Source organism: Canis aureus, chromosome 29, assembly GCF_053574225.1.
Source record: "Canis aureus isolate CA01 chromosome 29, VMU_Caureus_v.1.0, whole genome shotgun sequence".
NCBI lineage: Eukaryota > Metazoa > Chordata > Mammalia > Carnivora > Canidae > Canis > Canis aureus.
In genome coordinates this window covers 6,825,494-6,844,204 of record NC_135639.1, presented here as the reverse complement: position 1 = coordinate 6,844,204, position 18,711 = coordinate 6,825,494, and the positions used below count along the sequence as shown (strand labels likewise).

The 18,711-nt window shown below is 53.0% G+C and overlaps 1 protein-coding gene across 6 annotated transcripts in view; it reads right to left on the bottom strand.

Moving 5' to 3' along the window:
- The window catches only part of CTBP2 (C-terminal binding protein 2), a 157,399-nt gene extending 138,905 nt beyond the window's left edge, over positions 1-18,494 (bottom strand). The window contains exons 1-2 of one of the 6 annotated variants that reach the window (XM_077877269.1): positions 18,276-18,494; positions 17,709-17,933 (exon numbers count right to left, since the gene is read on the bottom strand). The gene's annotated coding sequence lies outside the window, so the exon portion shown is untranslated. Of the gene's footprint in view, positions 1-3,019; positions 3,044-16,013; positions 16,113-16,136; positions 16,158-17,240; positions 17,380-17,708; positions 17,934-18,275 lie in introns of those variants that run through there. The other 5 variants (XM_077877272.1, XM_077877271.1, XM_077877277.1 and 2 more) reach the window with 5 other exon arrangements.
- Between the last annotated feature and the right edge of the window lie 217 nt (positions 18,495-18,711).

Below are 18,711 nucleotides of genomic sequence, written 5' to 3'. Positions count from 1 at the left end.
TGAACCTCAGGATAAACCCTCCTTGCTCCTGCTTGGAGGCTGGCACACAGTAGGAGCTGTATTTGCTGAAGAAGCAGATTTTTGTTCAACAGGCCATTTTCAGAAAAAGCAAATTCATTTCCGTGTCACTGCATAAATTTCCACAAATCAATCCAAACTGAGTTCCTTTATCATATAGTGTAAAAATTTTAAACCCTATGCATAAAATATGATACATCTATTTTTATTTGATCTACAAAATTATAAAGCTTTCCTAAATCTCTTAAAGGTGGTTTTTTTCCAGTAATGCATAACTGCTTAATTGGGAAGTGTACAAAACGTAATTACACTGCCTAACACTACAATATTGCTTATGGGAATATGTTTGTTCATGCATTCTGCTTTATTTTATATTTAATCTCTATTAGGATGTCTATATGAAAACAGATAGGTACGCTAGTCTTCATAAACACCATAAATCATAAAGTCATTTCTTTGCTAACCCAAGTCCAAAAGCAGCCCTAAAAGGAACTGCTAGGACCCAAATCCACTTCTCATATTCAAGCAGAGTTGGAGGTCTCTTAACCTGTGGCCCCAGACATCTATCCCTGTGCCACTCGGCCAGGTAACGGTTAAGGTAATGGCTAGAATTTCTCTCAAAGTAATGTCTCTGTGTGCAATTCAAAGGGTATCCCAAACTTCCCCCAGAAAGCAGTTACCTAAACCAGAAAGGGTCGATCTTTTCTGCTCAAGACCAGTTAACGACCTAACCTCAGCTCAAGGAGTTAAGAGGCCCCGTAAATCACTCCTCTGAGGACACCATGCATGTCCCTCAAGTTCACCTTGAAACAAGCACCTAGAACTCATGCCAAAGGCTCCAGACTCTGCAAACTGGGTGGACTTACCCACACCCCTACCCTGCCTTTAAATTTGTACACACACCCTCATCCTTAGAGTCGGGTTATCTGAGGGGCGCCTGGGTGGCTCAGTCAGTGAAGCACCTGACTTTGGCTCAAGTCATGATCTCAGGGTCCTGGGATCAAGCCCCACATTGGGCTCTGCACTCAGTGAAATGTCTGCTTCTCCCTCTCCCCTTCCTCCTCCCTCCCATTCATGCACCCCATGCACACGTGTGCATGCTCTCTCTCAAATAAATAAGTAAAATCTTAAAAAAAAAAAAAAAAGAGTTGGGGTATTTGGATAGAAAGCCACTCTTCAGGCAGCTCAGTATCGGTAGAGAAGAGGCAGGTTAGGGGCAGCCCTAGTGGCTCAGCGGCTTAGCGCCGCCTTCAGCCCAGGGCCTGATCCTGGAGACCTGGGATGGAGTCCCACATCGGGCTCCCTGCGTGGAGCCTGCTTCTCCCTCTGCCTGTGTCTCTGCCTCTCTCTCTCTCTTTCTCTGTGTCTCTCATGAATAAATAAATAAAATCTTAAAAAAAAAAAAAAAAAAAGAGAGAGAAGAGGCAGGTTAGACCCAGTTCTACCATTTATGAACTGTGAGCCCATCTGCTTGGCTTCCCGAGACCCCCTCTGGGGATTCCACAAGTGGAAAGTAACCACACCTCCTCACTATCTCCTATCAGGGTTGTTACTAAAAACAAAGTAAGCTCGCGTATGATAAGGAGTTTCTACAAACAGAATAAAGGTGGGTTGTCATCTATATGGAAAACATAAGCTACCAGCCTCAAGTGAAGCCTACTAATTAATAAATTCACTGATCAAGATAAAAAGGATCTGCCACAAAAATGTGTTTACTTACATTTCTAAAACAGAAAGTGCTGCTCCCAAATCTGGGTTTGGCAACACAGGGAAATGATGCCATCGGCACCCGGAGCTTGATTTGTTCACCCGCATAAGGACATACACGCACCTGGTGGTACGGGTCCCCTCGTCACGCTCACACAGGCCACCCTGAAAGTTGCCGCACCCGTCTTGGACTTGTGGACACAGAATTCCAGAGGGTGCTTCCCTAAAAAGTGACTCAGACTGGACTGAAATTTAATTTGCAAAAAGTTTCTCCCCTGGCTAGCATGCTGTGACATTCAGCCCAGCCCCCTCAGTGAACTCTGCTGACTGGTCGAAAGCATAGGTATTGGGGACGCCCGGGTGGTTCAGGCATTGAGTGTCATCTGCCTTCAGCTCAGGGCATGATCCCGTGGTCCTGGGATCAAGTCCCACATTGGCCTCCCTGCAGGGAGCCTGCTTCTGTCTCTGCCTGGGTCTCTGCCTCACTCTGTCTCTCATGAATAAATAAATAAAATCTTAAAAAAAAAAAAAATAGGGGATCCCTGCGTGGCTCAGTGGTTTAGCACCTGCCTTCGGCTCAGGGCATGATCCTGGAGTTCCGGGATCGAGTCCCACGTCAGGCTCCCTGCATGGAGCCTGCTTCAACCTCTGCCTGTGTCTGTGCCTCTCATGAATAAATAAATAAAATCTTTAAAAAAATAAAAATAACCCCTACGGGTCAAGTGCATCCATCTGTGTATGGAACCAGCTCCCCTAGTAACAGGTACCTGCAGAATTTCCCGTCCATCCCTAGGAAAGCCTGGTGCTGTTCTAGGGAGTGGTGAATCCCTTTTAAACAACAAAAAAAAAAGACTGGTTGGGCAGAAATCCATATTTCCATTTCCAAATCTATTCATTCAGATTCTGAGGGGGAGGGGGTTATTCAAGACATATAAAATCTTTCAATCATTTGTCGTGCCAAATGTTCAATAACTAGACACAAGTATATGGATGTGTGGTGGGGAGTGGTTTGTTTTTCAAGAAAAAGGGTCTGTGTACAGTTGGCAGGTTCTGGGCTGGCTGCACTAGGAACCACAGGGACCAGTTTGCTAAAAATACAGATGTTCTGGCCCCATCTGGAGCTTCTCCCACGGTGTGTTGGGTGGAGCTCCAGGAGACAGACTCTTGGCCAGGTGTGCCCCAGAGAAGCCCTGCTCCAGAGGCCACCCTCTTAAACCACCTAGGCGCAGGCCCTCCCCGGGGAGGGCACGAATCACTCATGTGAAAACCACCAAGCCCACAGCCAGCTTCTTACCTCTAAACGCACGCACTGGATCCCTGGCCTCCCCTCCAGGGGCAGAACGGAGCAGGGCCTGAGGTGGGGTGGGGTGCAGTGTGGCGGGCGGAGGAGTGCAGGCACTTCGGTTAACAGGGCTGGGCACCAAGACCTCTCCGGGATCTCAGGAGAGCCCCTACTTCCAACTTTATGTTTTACAGGGATGGCATCCGAGCACTTCCCACGCGTATCAGCCTTTAGGGCACTGAACACCACTCCCCAGGAGCTGCAAACATGGACATATGACATTTCGGCCCCTGACCTCCAAGATGCTCTCTCATTCCAGCACTGGATGCCTCTTAAGGGCATTTTCAAGGATCATCTTGCTTTCCAAGTGAGGTTTTTTTTTTTTTTTTTTTTTTTAATGGCACAAGTTGAGCCCAAAGTCCATAAAAAATGACCCACCTGCCCTGAAGGCAACAAACTTCCTTCCAAGACCAGAAGGACATCTTCCTGAACATAGTCCCCCCCACCCAGGGACCCCCTTCACCATTTCATACTCACAGGACCCTACTACTCGAAACCTGCAGCCCAACACGAAGTGCAGAACGAGAGCACGGGCCGGGTGGGCCGGGTGGTCCGGGTGGTCATGTGCACACCCGCACCGCACCTGGGCAGTGGGCACCGGGTCAGTCCCTGAGAGCGGATGACCGCCCTGGGAGCAGATGACCAAGTACCATCCTATATTCAGGGCCACGGTCGGGAAACACCAAGCAGCAAACTGGTCACTAAGCGGGACCTGGGCCGGTCACCAGAGCTGCTACTGACCGCCGTGTCCACCGCTGCCAAGAAGGCAACCCCGACAAAGCCATTCTCTGGGACCGGCATGACCCTCCTACTGTCCACTCGGGACCTAGAGATCGGATGGGAGCACGTGAAGGCAAATGCTTGCAGGGAAGGGGGTTGACCGTTGTGCCTTCTCCTACACAGGTTCCCCTAGGAACGTGGCCAGCCGGGCCCACGGGCACTGTGCCCCATCAACTCTGTAGAGAAGGTGCGGAGCACTCAGTGGTGCTTACACATGGGGCTGGCTCTCCAGCGGGGCCACCTGTCCAGGGCAGCTGGAGCAGGGGCCCCCAACCTCCCCTGCAAGCCGTCCTCATGCAGAGGTAGGCAGCACCCAACGCGACTCTTTCTTCCTTCTCTGGTAAGGGCAAGTAGCTCTTAAATGGAAAGTAAATATTTTTCTGGGCCTTTCTCAGTGACCTAATACAGAGGAACATTCCAGTCTAAAAACAACTGGTTTTCAGAGCATCACTCTGGCCCCAGGAATCATGGAGACGATGGGTTGCTCCCTAACCTAACCAATCACGACCCCCATATCCCTGTATTTTTTTTTAACAGCGTAAGGATTTGGATCTCCAAGCCTCAACAGGATCCACTACATACCCATTCCACCCAACACTTCACCAGGCTCCATAAAATTCACCCTTCCTTTTTGTGCAAAGGGTGTCCCATCCATTATAGGACTGCTCCCCTAGCACATGGCCTGACATCTGTGACTAGCAAGCCCCATCTCAAAGCCCAGGAAGCCTTCTCTCCTGTCCCCCAACACCCAAGGGGAACCCCTCTTTCCACTCCCAAGGTCAGGACTCTGTGATCTCTACCCAGTCCATGTGAGGGACGCATGAGGAACCTGCTCCAGTGGGCATACAGCACCTCGGGACAGAGGCAGTTATTTATTTTTAAAAAGTTGGGCAGCCCCGGTGGCGCAGCGGTTTGGTGCCGCCTGCAGCCTGGGGTGTGATCCTGGAGACTCGGGATCGAGTCCCGCATCGGGCTTCCTGCATGGGGCCTGCTTCTCCCTCTGCCTGTGTCTCTGCCTCTCTCTCGCTCTCTCCGAATGAATAAATAAATCTTAAAAAAAAATAAAAATAAAAAAATAAAAAAAAGTTAACAGATATCCATGATATGTCAGGCCTATTCTAAGCAGTTTACAATTCTGACCTTCATTCTAGACTCAGAGACAGAGGTCCTCTCCAAGGCCTCAGAAGATCCCTAATATAATCAGGCAACTTTCCCTCCCTCCTTTGCCACACACTTCCTTGAGCTGTCCAATCTGATGCCTCTTCGGGGGGTGAGTACGGATTTATCTTGTTGCCTATTCTAAGGTCTTGAGGTCAGGGGTGGCTCTCCTAGGGCCCAGAATCAGTCTGGGAAGGAAGACATTCACTTCCCGATCTTTCCATAGGGCCTCTCCTCTCCCTCGCCAGAGGGAACGGGCGGAGAACACAGGTCACCCTGCATGTGCTCTGAAGTGGGCTTCTGGGATGGCCCAGGGCACAGCTTCTGGATCTGACCCTGGAGCCTCCCATGCCAGGTGATCATCACCAGGTTGTAAAACTCCCCCGCTATAGGCAAGGCCTAAAGTGGTCCCGGCACTGACCCCGCCGTCCCTCCCCCACTAACAGAGAACCCAGACCGGACTCCCACCAGTCTCTCTCTCCCTCCATGCCCCCAGCCTGCCTGCTGCTGCCCCAGATGATGAAAAGAATCACACAAGGAAAAAAAAAAAGAAAAAAAAAAACTTTTTAATCTCTCTGGTGGAGAAACGTTTTAAAGAACTAGAGTTATACTGGCAAAGTGCATTTCAAGTGGTTTGGCTGAGCTGGGGAGGGGGGCCAGCTTCGAAGCTCTCAGGCCCCATGTGACACACACAGTAAGAACACAACCCAAACAACGGCCAGTCCCAAGCCTCTCCCTTCGTGCTTCTGGGACCCGGGAGACTCAAATAAGGCAAGCTCACAATTATCACCAAGAAAACTCAAATTGTGTGGAGCTGTTTCCTTTGCCTACTACTTGGAGCACATCTGGCCAGTTCAGGAAGGAGAAAAAAAAAAAATTACCCACGGTTCAAAGTCCTCCTTAAATACTCAGGAAGACATCATTACAGATAGAATTCCAACTTTAATTCTGAAATCTCCTGGCTTTTGTCAGTTGAAGCCACGTTCTTAATCCCAGGCTTAGTTGAGAAATGAGAAGAAAGGATGTATATTTAAAAAAAAAAAAAAAATCCTCAGCCCTGTCGGAAAAGCAACGAGCATCTTGGAGAATAAACATTATTCTGCACAGAGGCCAAGGCAGAGAAAAATCGGGTCTCGGGAAACCTGGTGTATTCACCAGGGCATCAACACGGGCATGTGGGGCACTAATCAGATGGCCCTTGTGTCCTGCCAGAGGTACCTGGATGCCAAGCTTAGGGGCCTTTCTGCAGAGCCAGGGACCCCTGACACACACAGGGACACACACGCCTTCTACAGCACAGATCCAAAGGCGGATTCTGAGGCCACCCATGACCCCCGGCTCCCATCAAGAACCTGCATATGGGGGAGGGGGGGACCAGCCAGCAAAGGCTGACATAGCTACAAGGGACATCGATTGGAGTGTCATCTATGCGTGGATGCCTGACGCCCCAGCCTCGTCCACTCTCCAGGCAGTGTAGCCCGAAGCAGCCTTTCTTTCCCTTGCTCCTGTCCCATCCAGGTGTCTGACCAAGCCCCACCGCCCACTGCGGTGGGGAGTGAAGCCCAATGGAGACCTGTCTGAAAACCACATGGAGGACTTAAAATAGAAATAATACAATCACTACCTAAGCTAGAGCTGAGCCAGCACTCTGTGGCTAATGGGACCAGCTGATCAAGAGACACCCCCTGCTTCCTGGCCTTGCCCTCAGCCCTCTAGACCAGGCCGAACCCAAGAGCTGAGTGAGACGGGGTGTTTGCGGGGTACCCCCACCACCACCCCGACCACCCGCAGCCCCCACAGGGGGCCTTGGAGCACCAGCAAAGATGTCAGGGATTTCCCAAGCACACACATGTTGGTGAAAGGAAGAGTAGGAAAGTAAAGGAAAGCCTGTTTTTCAGGAAAATCTCCACCTTGTGGGGACCTTACCCTGCAGGAAGCCAAGGTCAGCCAGCCCTCTCGCGTCACCTGCTCTGGGTGCCTTTCAGGTGAGTTAATCACCCAAGCAGGCTCCTCTCCAGATTTCAGGACACACCCAACTTTGTGTCATTCCCTTTCAGTTCTCTGATAGACTCTTTGAAAAGAAGGCAGCTCCTTTTGTTCCGGAGTATGATTTCAAATTCCTTTCTAAGGCCAACACAAACGCAGGGCAGCAACCCAAAGGAGGTTTACCCAGCAGAATCAAGTTTCTGGCCGGTTTTTACAGGAATGGTGCAAACAGACTATTCCAATTAGGTGAAATCCTCCCCATCTTTCCTGCCTCTCTTCCCAGATGCCCCTGTGTCGAACACAGAAAGCAACTCCATGGCATAATGAATCCAGTTGGAAAGTGAGCAGCAGCCAGAGTACAGTGAGGGAAGGGAGCATCCACCCACCACCTCCAGCCCCTCCCCACCACCAAAGGGGCACACACCAGGAAGGGGGACTGGCTTTAAAAAAAACTCTGATCACTAACCTAGACCACAAACTTGGGACATTTGAGTCTGATAAAGATATGTGGCCACCAAATCCAATTTTACCACAAAAAAACCCTAAGCACTGTAAAAGCTATCCACATAATCCGTGTGTGTGTGTGTGTGTGTGTGTGTGTGTGTGTGTGTTGGGAGGAGGTGGGGTGGTTCCATCAGACACCCAGAAGGAAGCAAGGGAGAAAATGAGATTTGAGAGCACAGAAGGGGTCTAACCTGGCTATCATGGCAAAGCCATCCCCAACTGTACCCAAGTCCCAACCAAAAGCCAAATATCTCAACCAATTACAGAGACACCAGCTCAAGATGCACCGGGAAACTAAACTTCCGGCTCCCTTGGTTACTCAGCCTTCCTGACCGGCGGGGTTCTTCACTGGTAAACCACCACCCTCACTTCTACCCGGGAGAGAAGGAACGTGGCTGGAGCAACAGCATTGTGCCTGGCTCCTGAGGTGCTTCCGGATGCCTGCTCTCCGCCTACACACAGAGCCTGTGATCCCGAGGGCAGAGCTCCCCCCACGCATCCAACGGGGGGCCCCTGACTGCTAAGCCTGCCTGAGGCTTCTGATCAGGAGCCATGCTGTTCATTAACCCAAAAAGTGTAGGGAATTTGAAACAGGCCTAGTCCAGGAAACTATCTAGAAATTCCTCCCTGGCATTAGATTGTGAGATCCTAACAAAAGATCACTAATCAAAGACGGAAATTTAAAACAAGCCAGACTTCTCATAGCCCCATGTGATCTGGAAGTCACCCCGGGCCTGAGAAAGAGGTTTGTTTCTGAGAAGCTCATGTGAATCCTGGGGAGAACACGCCAGATTTGGGTAAGCCTGAATTCTCACTTCCCCTCTGCTCTCAAGGTGACAAGACAGGCTCCCAACAACACAGGAGGAGGTTCTCGTCTGCCAAGGAATCCTGCCTGAACCCCACCGCCAATGGCCCAGCCTAGTTCGAGTCCCAGCTCTGCCGCTTGGGGCAGGGGATGACAGGCAAGTCGCCCAAGGGCCTTTTGTGGCTGCTATCGCCCAACCTCACCGTCAAGATTGATGGCAACATACACCAAGTGAAGGAGTAAACAAAGATATTAAGTAAATGCTCAATGAAACTGCAGTTCTAAGGTCACCTTAAAAATAAGGGTACTATTTAAAAGGCCTGGGTGGACGGAGTTTCAAATTAAAGCCAGCCAGGAGAGGAAGGGTCAAACACACAGAGCTTCTTCCAGCAAGAAGAGAGGTGCAAAGTTTGTAAAAGCCCCAGGCCATCGCCAGCTACACTCACTGGAGGGGGCTGCAGTGTGACAAGCCGGGCAAGGTCACTTGTCCTGGATGTAAATCGTGAGGAAGGCCTGCGTGGCCCTCGCGGCTCCAGGCAGCAACGACCACCGCGCAATTGCTAGCACAAGTAAAACACCCAGACTGGAAGGTTCCAAGAGGAGGGACAGCCGGCACCTTCCAGGGGACCTGTGCTCAGCCAGCCAAGTGGCAAGGATGTGGCCACTGCCCTGAACCAGCGACCTGCCTGGCCCCTTGGGGGCCCCCCCGCAGAGCAGGGGGGGCAGACAGGACCAAGGAGACCCCAGGTTGGGATCCCTGGAGCCTACGATCGCTGGGGGGCTGGGGGTGGGGGTCTCGGGCTCGGTCCTGCCAGGTACCTGCTTTGGCTCCGAGCCTGGGGGGGGGGGCGGGGGAGACGGCCCAGCGGGTGTGGGCGGTGTCGGCCCGGACCCCCGCCGCCCGGGATCGGACCCCACACAATGGCCTGTAGGAGGAAGGAGGAAGTGGGCCCGGGGGGCCGGGCCATTTCTCGCACCTCTCCAAGGCTTCCCCACGGCGGGAAACAGCTGCATTTACAAGTGAAAGGGCCAGCGCCAGGGGAGGGGCGCTTCCGGGGGTGTCACGGGGGCGCGGGGGGGGGCGCAGGTGCGGGGGGGGGCGCAGGTGCGCGGGCCGGGAGGGGCGGGCCGGGCCCCGAGGTCAGGGCGCCCAGGTCAGGGGGTCCCGCACCCCGGAACCGCAGGCGCCGCCAGGCGGGGCGCGCGCGGGGCAAGGCGGCCAGGCCCCGCCCCTCAGGTAGAGCGCGGCCAGGTGCGGCGGGCGGCCAGGTGCGGCGGCCAGGCCTCGCGCCGGCCCAGCCGGGCCCTCCCCGCATCAGGAGGTCAGGCAGGAGACAGGAAGTCGCCCTGTGGCCAGTCTGGGCGGAACGCGGGGGTTCCCGGGGCCCCCCCACGGAAACCAGAGGCCGACACCAGCCTCCTTGGAGTGGGGGGAGGTGATCCACTACTTCTGCGCCGGGCAACACAGCGATTGCTCTGCTGCTCTGTTTACCTAGCCCGCAGGAGCCTCGTGAAGATTAATGACTGCGAAATGGTTTTAAGATCAAAAACATTCTGAGATTCTACTTGTAGGCACTTCTATGTGCATACTGATATCCGTACAGCAAAACATATACTCTTTATTCATTGCCCTCCTGGAGGGACTTCTAGCCCAAAACCAGAAAGCGCAGAGAAAAAGGAATCAGGTACATCTGAGTGCTCCTGGGTAGAAACGTCATTCCCACTTGGCATCTACGCTGGGCCTCCTGCTCCATCCAGTCCCTGAAGAGCAGATGGAGCAATCAGCCAGCGTTGCAGACCACAGTTCAACGTCTGGAGAAGGAATAGGAAAAAAACTTTAAAAATATTTGTCACCCCCACTGGGAAGAAAATGCAGCATTTTCTCCCAAACCCCATCCAGTTCATTAGGCAAGTGTCCCCAAGTGAGGGCTGTCCCAGTGGTCTCCAGTGTTTGGAAAGCTTTGTCCCACCTATTCACATCTCACGCAGCGGTCGGCCCGGTGCTAGGAACCCATGCAGCCAGGAGCCCATGCAGCCATCTGGCCTGGCAGCTTCTCCAGCAAATCTTCCCTGGTGTCACCAGGACTCGGTCCCTCCTGGCAAAGTAAGCCCATGTGACCAAGTGAGGCTGTTCCCCTCCAGGGGGAACATTCCCAGTCCCCTCAACAATTCCTGGACAGGGTGTCAAGAGCTCTTGAGAGCCCTCCCTTGCTCACTGCTGGCACCGCCTGGGAGCTGCAACATGCCACAGGCTCTCCACCATCCAAAAAAGCACTGTCCCCACCCCCTCCTGAGGCCCACCTGGGGCTGAATACGCAAAGTATAAACTATGCCTCTGTGCTTCTAGGCCTACCACACTAAAGACATCCATCAACAAAAGAATAAAGTCCCAGACAGAGCTCATTCAACAGGAAAGGTGCACAAACCCTCTCCTGGCCTCACACACCCCCTACAGCAAAGGAACTTCACCTGTTGTTCTTCAGTACCCCTCCCACACACCTGGGGCAGGCACACTAGGAGCACTTCCAGGTTGATTCCGGCCATTTACTCCTCTCTCTACGGGCTCTCTGAGAGGCCACACCATGAGGAAGGCTTTTCAAGTTGCCATACTGGAGGGAAACATCCCACTAGGCCAGAGAAGTTGACCTCTGTGGTCTTGGTCTACAGTTCCTTCCAAAGAAACTTCCTGGGACTCCTTGACACCATAATGAAGTTTTTGTTTGTCCTGGGCTTGGACAGATTGCTGCAGGCCAGATTTCAGGCCTGGCTGGAACACAGCAGTGAGTTTACAACCCCTTGGCTAGCCTCGGTGCTGCAGAAGAACCCGCTCGCCACCTAAGTTAACACATCTTTTTAAAAAGGCCCTTCCACTGCCTGCCACGAAGTAGGCTGGGATGAGAGGCAGAAATATTGCCACTATTTCCAATCAATCTTCAAGCCAGTAACAGTGTCTTTCAAGTCATAATTAAGGACTTATTTTAATGCAAAAAGCACATTTCTGCTGATCAATAGATTGCTTTTGAAGGGAGTTAAAGCAACAACACAAAGGAAGGTGCATTTTTTTTTTTTTTTTTGCATTTTACAAGTGGGAAAGATTTTAAGAACCAAACGGATGAAAAGCACTGCCGTCCCCCACCTTCCAACCCCCCCTCTGACTTTTTTGGACTCCCCAAAAACAACAAAGTCCGGCACACCAAGTTCAGACAACAACAGCTATTGGGGATTAACATCCTCTTAATACCACCGAGAAAAACCGAAGGCTCTGTTATTATCCAGGATAGAAGTCCCAATTCCTCATAAAATCAAAAGCATCACTTGCCCCATGAATAAGAACCCAACAGTTTTATCAGAATTTTTGTGAACATTAAGCCAACTTTTGACAACCATCTGTTAAATTTAGTTATAGAAACAGTTAAAACAGATCATCTCTGAAATAACTCCAGGAGGGATAGGAGAGGCTTGATACGGATGGAAAGGTCAACTGGCCCCCCAGGTTTAGCCAAGTGTACCTCGATAAAATCCCAACAGGTATCAGCCCTCAATGGTAGTCAATGTCTATACGGATTCCACTTAGGGTAGGGGCAAAGGAGAAAGGGCACAGTAATGCCTGTCACTTGAACTACAGAGTTGGCTCCGCTCTGGAACCTCAGCTGTCACTTGGAGGCAGGAGGGCTTTGTGAATGGGGAGAAAGATGCATACAGAAGAGGGTTTTCAGAAAAGGCAGTGGCCGTACAACCAAACACGAAAACCCAACAAATACTCACTTTAGCTGTACTTTCCCTAACGCTACAAACGGATTAAAAACTACTTCAACATGAGGAGCAATAAAAATAAACACAACAGCTTCCTGCAACTCCAAATGCCTCAATTTCTGGTAAGGGTTGAATCCGATTCCCTAAAACTGCATTGGGGGTGGGGGGAGTCTGCTTTTTACACTTTTCTTTGAAGAACGCTTCTCTCTGCTTTTAGAATCTTGATTCAAAAAAGCAGATTACTGAGAAGAGCGCACAAAAGTCCCCACAGTCCGAAAAAAAGACCACCTTCTAAGAAAACTCTGGAAAGGGAGTAGTCCAGTGGCCCAGACTGCCATGCCAAGCAAAGACAGATGAATGTGCCTCTGGTTTCCATCCTGTCTGCAGCTCCTGAAGTTTCTGTGTTCTCGAGCAGTTGGAAGAATGAAGGCCAAACTGCCCCTTGGCTCCCGTTGTCAACATTCCACACAAACAATAGCCTGGCTCTCTCCCTATTGTACATTCTGTATTCATTTGTGAATCCCCCCCCTTTTTTTTTGCACAATGTGCAAAGTCCTTTTCACTGGGGAAGTCCTAAATGCCCAAGTGCAGCCATAAATTTAGGCTTTAAACATCTATAATGATATCCAAAATCCAACTGCAGATGCTGGCCCAAACATTAATTTGTGAGTATCACTCGAGTCACATGGATTGCTTTTGGATGCCATCCATTCAATCACGATCAAAACAAACACTGACCACCTTGAAAATGGTTCTGAAGTTTTTAGCGATGATTAAGTATAATTTTCCAAATCCAGAGATAGGGTTTAAAACCAAACCAAACCTTTCATGTCTTTGATACATATTCCATCAAACACAGACTTGAAGAATGAAATTAACTTCTGGAGACCCTCTGTGGGGAGAAGGCTTGCGTTTTCCCCCTTCCCCAGTGTGCTGTAACTCTAACTGCAGCAGTGTGAACTGGGACATGCTCACCAGCTGTAAGGGAGAAAACTGATATACATCTACCCAGGCAGTGCGGCCTCAGACTGTATATCCATTCCAGCATTTTCATGAGCCTACTAAAAGTTTTCAGTAGTGCACACGAGCATTCCTTAGCTAGTAATTCATGGGAAGATCTTGGAAGAGAAAGCACCCAGATATTTCCCTAGACGGTGTCCCTTCTGCTAAGTCCTTCTCTTCAAAGGGTCACGCAAACCGCACTCCCCCTTTTTTTAATGACTACTAAACCGTGTTGCGGCCTATGTAATGGAACTATCAGCCAGCCAGTGGAAATATTACCTGAGTTGTGTGCCCTGCCCACCAGATAAATTTCCTCTCCTGATCATGTACTTTATGAATATATGGTCTGTGGCCTATATCAGGGACGCGGGACACTTAGCCTGCTGCTTGTCACTGATAGGAAGATTATTCACAGAGGGACCCAGGCTGCACTCACATACATTATGATGACAGCCTTCCTAGATTAAAGTGACAGTGGTTAAAAAAAAAAAAAAAAAAAGAAAGAAAGAAAAAAAAATGACAACAGGGATGGCCATTCCACCGTTGCTGCAACTCTTTAAATTTGTTCCATTTAGAGAAAGCGTTCAAAGCAAAGGGTGTAACTCTGCATTCAAAAAGGGATTCACGAAGGAAAAGGACTTGGCAAATGGCATTCTGATGCTAGATCTCAAAGAGGGGGCCGAGCCTGAGATGCAGGCACTTTTTGTTTTTAATCCGAGAATCTCAAGGATTTCAAGTGGTGTGAGCCATCCTGAGCTCCCTTTGCTATAGTATTTAAACAGTTCCAACAATATCCTTTTCAAACGCCGAGCACTGCTTGTTCAGTACCGATTTTATACACTCATCATTTACTGACCTTGTAAGCTAGCTACTCTGAACACTGAAAGAGTTTGCAGGTTGATTTTGTAGATTTATTTATTTGTTGTGGTGGTGGCTGTGTTTCCTCTCCCTTTAAAACATTTGCCAGACTTACAGATGCCATTTCTTTTGGGGGCTTTTAAAAGTCGAGAGTAAAGTTATCAATTATTCCCTGAAAGGATAACTGATTGGCTAGTTAATGATTATACAGATAGCCAAGTTTTCCTGTTTCATCTGTGTACACGACCAGATTAACAATGCCAAGGAAAGCAAACTCGACCCTGTAGGGACAGGAACAGGTGTGCCCTGAGTCTTAAAAGGCCAAAATATCTCACAAAGTATGTCACTGGTGTATTTTTACCAGGCTAGTCGTGTTTGTTTTTAAGTAGCCAAACTTTTTTACTTTCTTAACCTTAAAAAGACACACTTGGCAGATATTTCTTCCTCGAGTTGATGACTAAGTCCCAGGAAAAGTTGCAACTTGTGCTTAGCAAAGAAATACATTTTAGGGACAAAGAGGGTTTTTAGAAAAATCACAGTTAAGAAAAGGTAATTCACTCTGCCCCTCCCCCCCAAGAGAACACCCATTCAAGGGCCAGTTTCAAAAGATCCCAAGTGAAGTCATAAATAACACAGGGCTTGGAACTCAAACTGCAAAGCCACACCACTCACCACTCAGCCTTATTAAGGTACAATTAGAAATGAGGGAGACAACATGCCCCCCCCAACCCCCACCCTTAGCCTTATCTTCCCAAACAGGAAAAAGGATTAAACCAAAAAGCACCCTGTCAGGTTCAAAACATGCTCCAAAGCCAAGATTTTAAAATTCCCTCTAATAACTGCTTTCTACAAGGACAAACTGGGGTCCCCTACCCCTGGGGCACAGAAAAACCAATCAGTGCCATAAATCCCATTTTGCCTTCAACCCTCACTCCTTTGCACTGGGGGCAGAGTGGGGGGAGGGACTGACCCGACATCAACACTTACACTAAACCCCTCAACGCTCTACAGAAATATGCTGGCTTATTTCCTTTGTTTGGTCCTGTTATACTTGATCAAGTGTGAACGATTAAACTGGCTTCATTAAAGGCAAGTGCATTCACGGCTAACATACAACTTCAATGGCAACTGTAAGCATATTTTGCAAGAAGGAGGGCCTGCTTTTTTGCTTGAAACCTACCATCTCATTAACTTTTCTTTTGGGGGCAATAAAAAGGGCACCAGGGTTTTTTGTTTTTTTTTTTTACAGGAGAGTGTCACAGCAGTTCAGAGATCTGATGGCAGACAAAAGGATTTTTTTAGTGTTTCAACTCTAGGATATAGTCCCTGATAGTTAAAAAAAGGAAGGAAGGAAGGAAGGAAGGAAGAAAGGAAGGAAGGAAGGAAGGAAGGAAGGAAGGAAGGAAGGAAGGAAGGAAGGAAGGAAGGAAGGAAGGAAGGAGAAAGAAGAAAAGAAAAATTCTTTCAATATTAAAGCTGCTCTGACTTACAGTGTTTAATTAGCATTTTGAAGATCACTTTATAATTGCTGTAAGAAGTACTCTTTGAAATCAAATGACTATAAAAACAAGATCCTTTAAAGTACCACTACTTCAAAATGTAAAGGATTTTATTTAAAAAAATTCTCAAAACACTGGAATTCTCCAAAGTACACGAAAACTAACTAGTTCTACTGTGAGAGCCCTAGAGGCAGAACAGCAGTCTTAGGTACTGAACACGAGGTAATTTTAAAACCGTCTTTGAACCCAAGCACCCAGTAGATAGACTCTTCTTTGAAAGAGTAGTAGGAGAGTTTAATACATGTCGCCAAAGTCGGGAGGCAGAAATCACTTTGTAAACTAACCAAAATATACGTCCCCTCCAAATTATCCATGTCAGATAAAAATATACCAGTCTCTAGAATATCCAACGGAATTGCAAATAAGGCACTTAGCATTTTAAATTCCCAATGCATATTTATAGAATACAATTCTCTTGTCTACCCTTCAAGCCACTCACATCTGACTCTCTAAGAACTTAACCTGATCTCCGATCTTTAAAGAAAAAGAGGTTGTGGGGGGGGGGGGGAGAAAAAAAAAAAATCCAGAAAGATCTGTTTACCCTGGATGGGGCAAGGGAGCCCGGCATGACGACGGAGGCCCCCGGCACAGCCTGCACCGCAAGGACGCGGAGCGAGCGGGGGTTTCTACGAAGAATTTCTCCTTTCCCCTGCAAAACACTAACCGTGGGGACCCCTGGAGCCGGCTGCTGCTCCGGGCCGCCTCCGGGACGAGCGCTCGGGGTCGCGAGGGGGCAGCCCCCGCGCCGGCGCGCGCTCGCACACCCGGGGTCCGGGTCCATCCGCCGCGGCCGGGAGCGAGCCCCGGGGCGCGTGTGTGCGCGCGGGTGTCTGGCCGCGGCCGCCGGTGACCGCGCCGAGCTCCCGGGCCCGCGGCCTCCGAGCGCCGGGACGCGGCGCGGGCTGCGGGGCCTCGGGCCGGAGAAAGGCCCCGGCGCGCCCCGGCTCCCGCGCGCCTCTGCCCAAGTTGCCCCGGAGCGCCGCGCGGAGCGGGAGAAAGGAAGGCGCTTCCCCTCGGCCTCGCGGGTCAGTCCTGCCGCGGACGAGGACGAGGAGGAGGAGGAGGAGGAGGAGGAGAGTAGGAGGAGGAGGCGGCCGCGGCGGCCCGGCTGTCGCTGCGCCGCGCACGGTCCCCGCCGCCCGGGGCGCGCCCTCGCCAGCCCCTCCTGCGAAACTTTTTCTTTTTGGTTCGCCCCACCCGAAAAGTGCGGCCCGGGAGGGGGAGGCGGGCAGCGCGGGTCGGCGGCGGCGGCGGCGGCGGCGGCGGCGGGCGAGGAGGAAGTGGTGCCCGCGGGAGCGCGGACGGGCAGAGGAAATGCCCGGGCCGCTCGGCCCCCGCCCGCGCCCGCCCGCCCGCCGGCCCCGCGCCCGCGCCCGCGCCCCCGCCCCGCGGCCACTTTGGCGGGCCGAGCCCGGCGCGGCGGCGGCGGCGGCGGCGGCGGCAGCTGTGGCCCGGCCGCCCGGAGGAGCCAACAATGCGGGGCCGGCAAAACAAAAGGGTTCCACTTCGCCTCCCCTCCTTCTTTCACTTGCGCTCCCGGGGCGCCGCGCGGGAGCCCCGGCCGGCAGGGGCCGCTCCCCCGGGGGCCCCGAGCCGCGCGCGCCCCGGCCTCCCCGCGGACCCCGCTGCGCCCCCGCCCCCGCCCCCGCCCCGCACGCCCAGGCCCCGCGCGCTCGGACTCCCGGTCCCGGGGGATCCGGCCGTATTGTCCCCGCGGCGCGCCGCGCGCTCGGCCTGGGTCGCCGCCGGCCCCCGCGCGCGCACCCACCGGCCTCGGGGAGCAGGAGCCGGGGGCGCCTAGGAAACCGTCGCCGAGACGCCGCCGCCGCCGCCGCCGCTGCCCTCCGGACGCCGCCGCGCTCGGGATTTCTTTTCTCTCTTTTTTTTTTTTTTTTTTTTTGCCAATCCTGATGGGAAGGAAGGTGACCGCCTACTTCGCATTCATCAACTCTCATCACAACAACAAAAATCCTGGCACGAACGGCCGCCGGCGGGCGCGATGGGCGGCGGGGGGCGGCGGGCGGGGACCTCCGGGCCGGCTCCCGCCCCCGGCCGCCGCGCGGGGACCCGGGGGCGCAGGCAAAGATGTCCTCGGAGGCCGCCCCGCGTCCTTCGCCCTCCTCCCGCCCGCGAGTGGCGCAGTGAGGCGCGGGCGCGGCGCCCCCAGCCCGCGGCGGCAGGTGAGGCGGGGGCGGCCGCGGCCCCGGCCCCGGCCCTCCCCCGGGGCCCCTCTTACCTGGTCCCGGGCCGCCGGCGTCCGCGGGGAAGGGCGCCCACCCGGGAGGCGGCGGCGGCGGCGGCGGCAGCGGCGGCTCCCGCCCCTCCCACCCCACCCGGCGGCGGTGGCGGTGGCGGTGGCGGCGGCGGCGGCTGTGCGGCCCCCCCTCAGCGCGGCATGGCTCCCGGCTCGGTCCCTCGCTCCTCGGGCCGCCGCCGGCTTCCCTGGCCGCTCCCGGGCCACCTTAAAATGACACACGCACACAGGGACACACACACAAAAACTTAATCTCTCCAGCTCCCGCCCCTCCCCCTCCCGCCCTCCCCTCCCCTCCCCTCCCCTCCCCACCCCACCCCTCCCCTTCCCTTCCTCCTCCTCCCCGAGCCGCCGAGCCTCTTCCTACTTCCCCACCCACCCCACCCCCTTCCTCCGCCCACCGGGCTCCCGAGCCTCCGCGCCCGGCCCCGGCCCCGGCCCCGGCCCCGGCCCCGCGCCCGCCCGCCCGCACGAGGGGAGGGGAGGGGAGGGGGCTGCGCTGGGGGTCCCCGGCCCGGCCCGCCCCGCCCCGCGCCGCGCCGCGCTCACCCCCGAGAGGATGCTAATTCCAACTTGGACCGGGGGAGGGAGCGTCCTGGATGCCTCGCGCCTCCTGGCTATTTGCTCTTCTTTATTTGTTTTCTCCTCCGGGGAAGGAGGCGGAAAACGGAGAGAAAGGGAACGGAGCGGCGCCCGGTGCCCGCCGGCTGCGCAGGAGCGAGGCGGGAGGCGAGGTGAGGGTCGCCGCTCGCTCACTCCTCGCTCCTTTTTTTTTCTTTTTTTTTTTCTTTTTTTTTTTTTTTTTTTTGGGCAAAGGCGGGGTCTCTCTTTGCAAACCAATGACACAACCCCACATGGGCCGGCCTCGCCCCCTACAGATACTCCTCACTACAAATCGGCTCTCTCGGGGGATTAGTGGCTCCGCGAAAGTGCACACAGGCGCGGCGGGCGGGCGAGGGGGCCGGGCGCGGCGGGCACTCCCCGG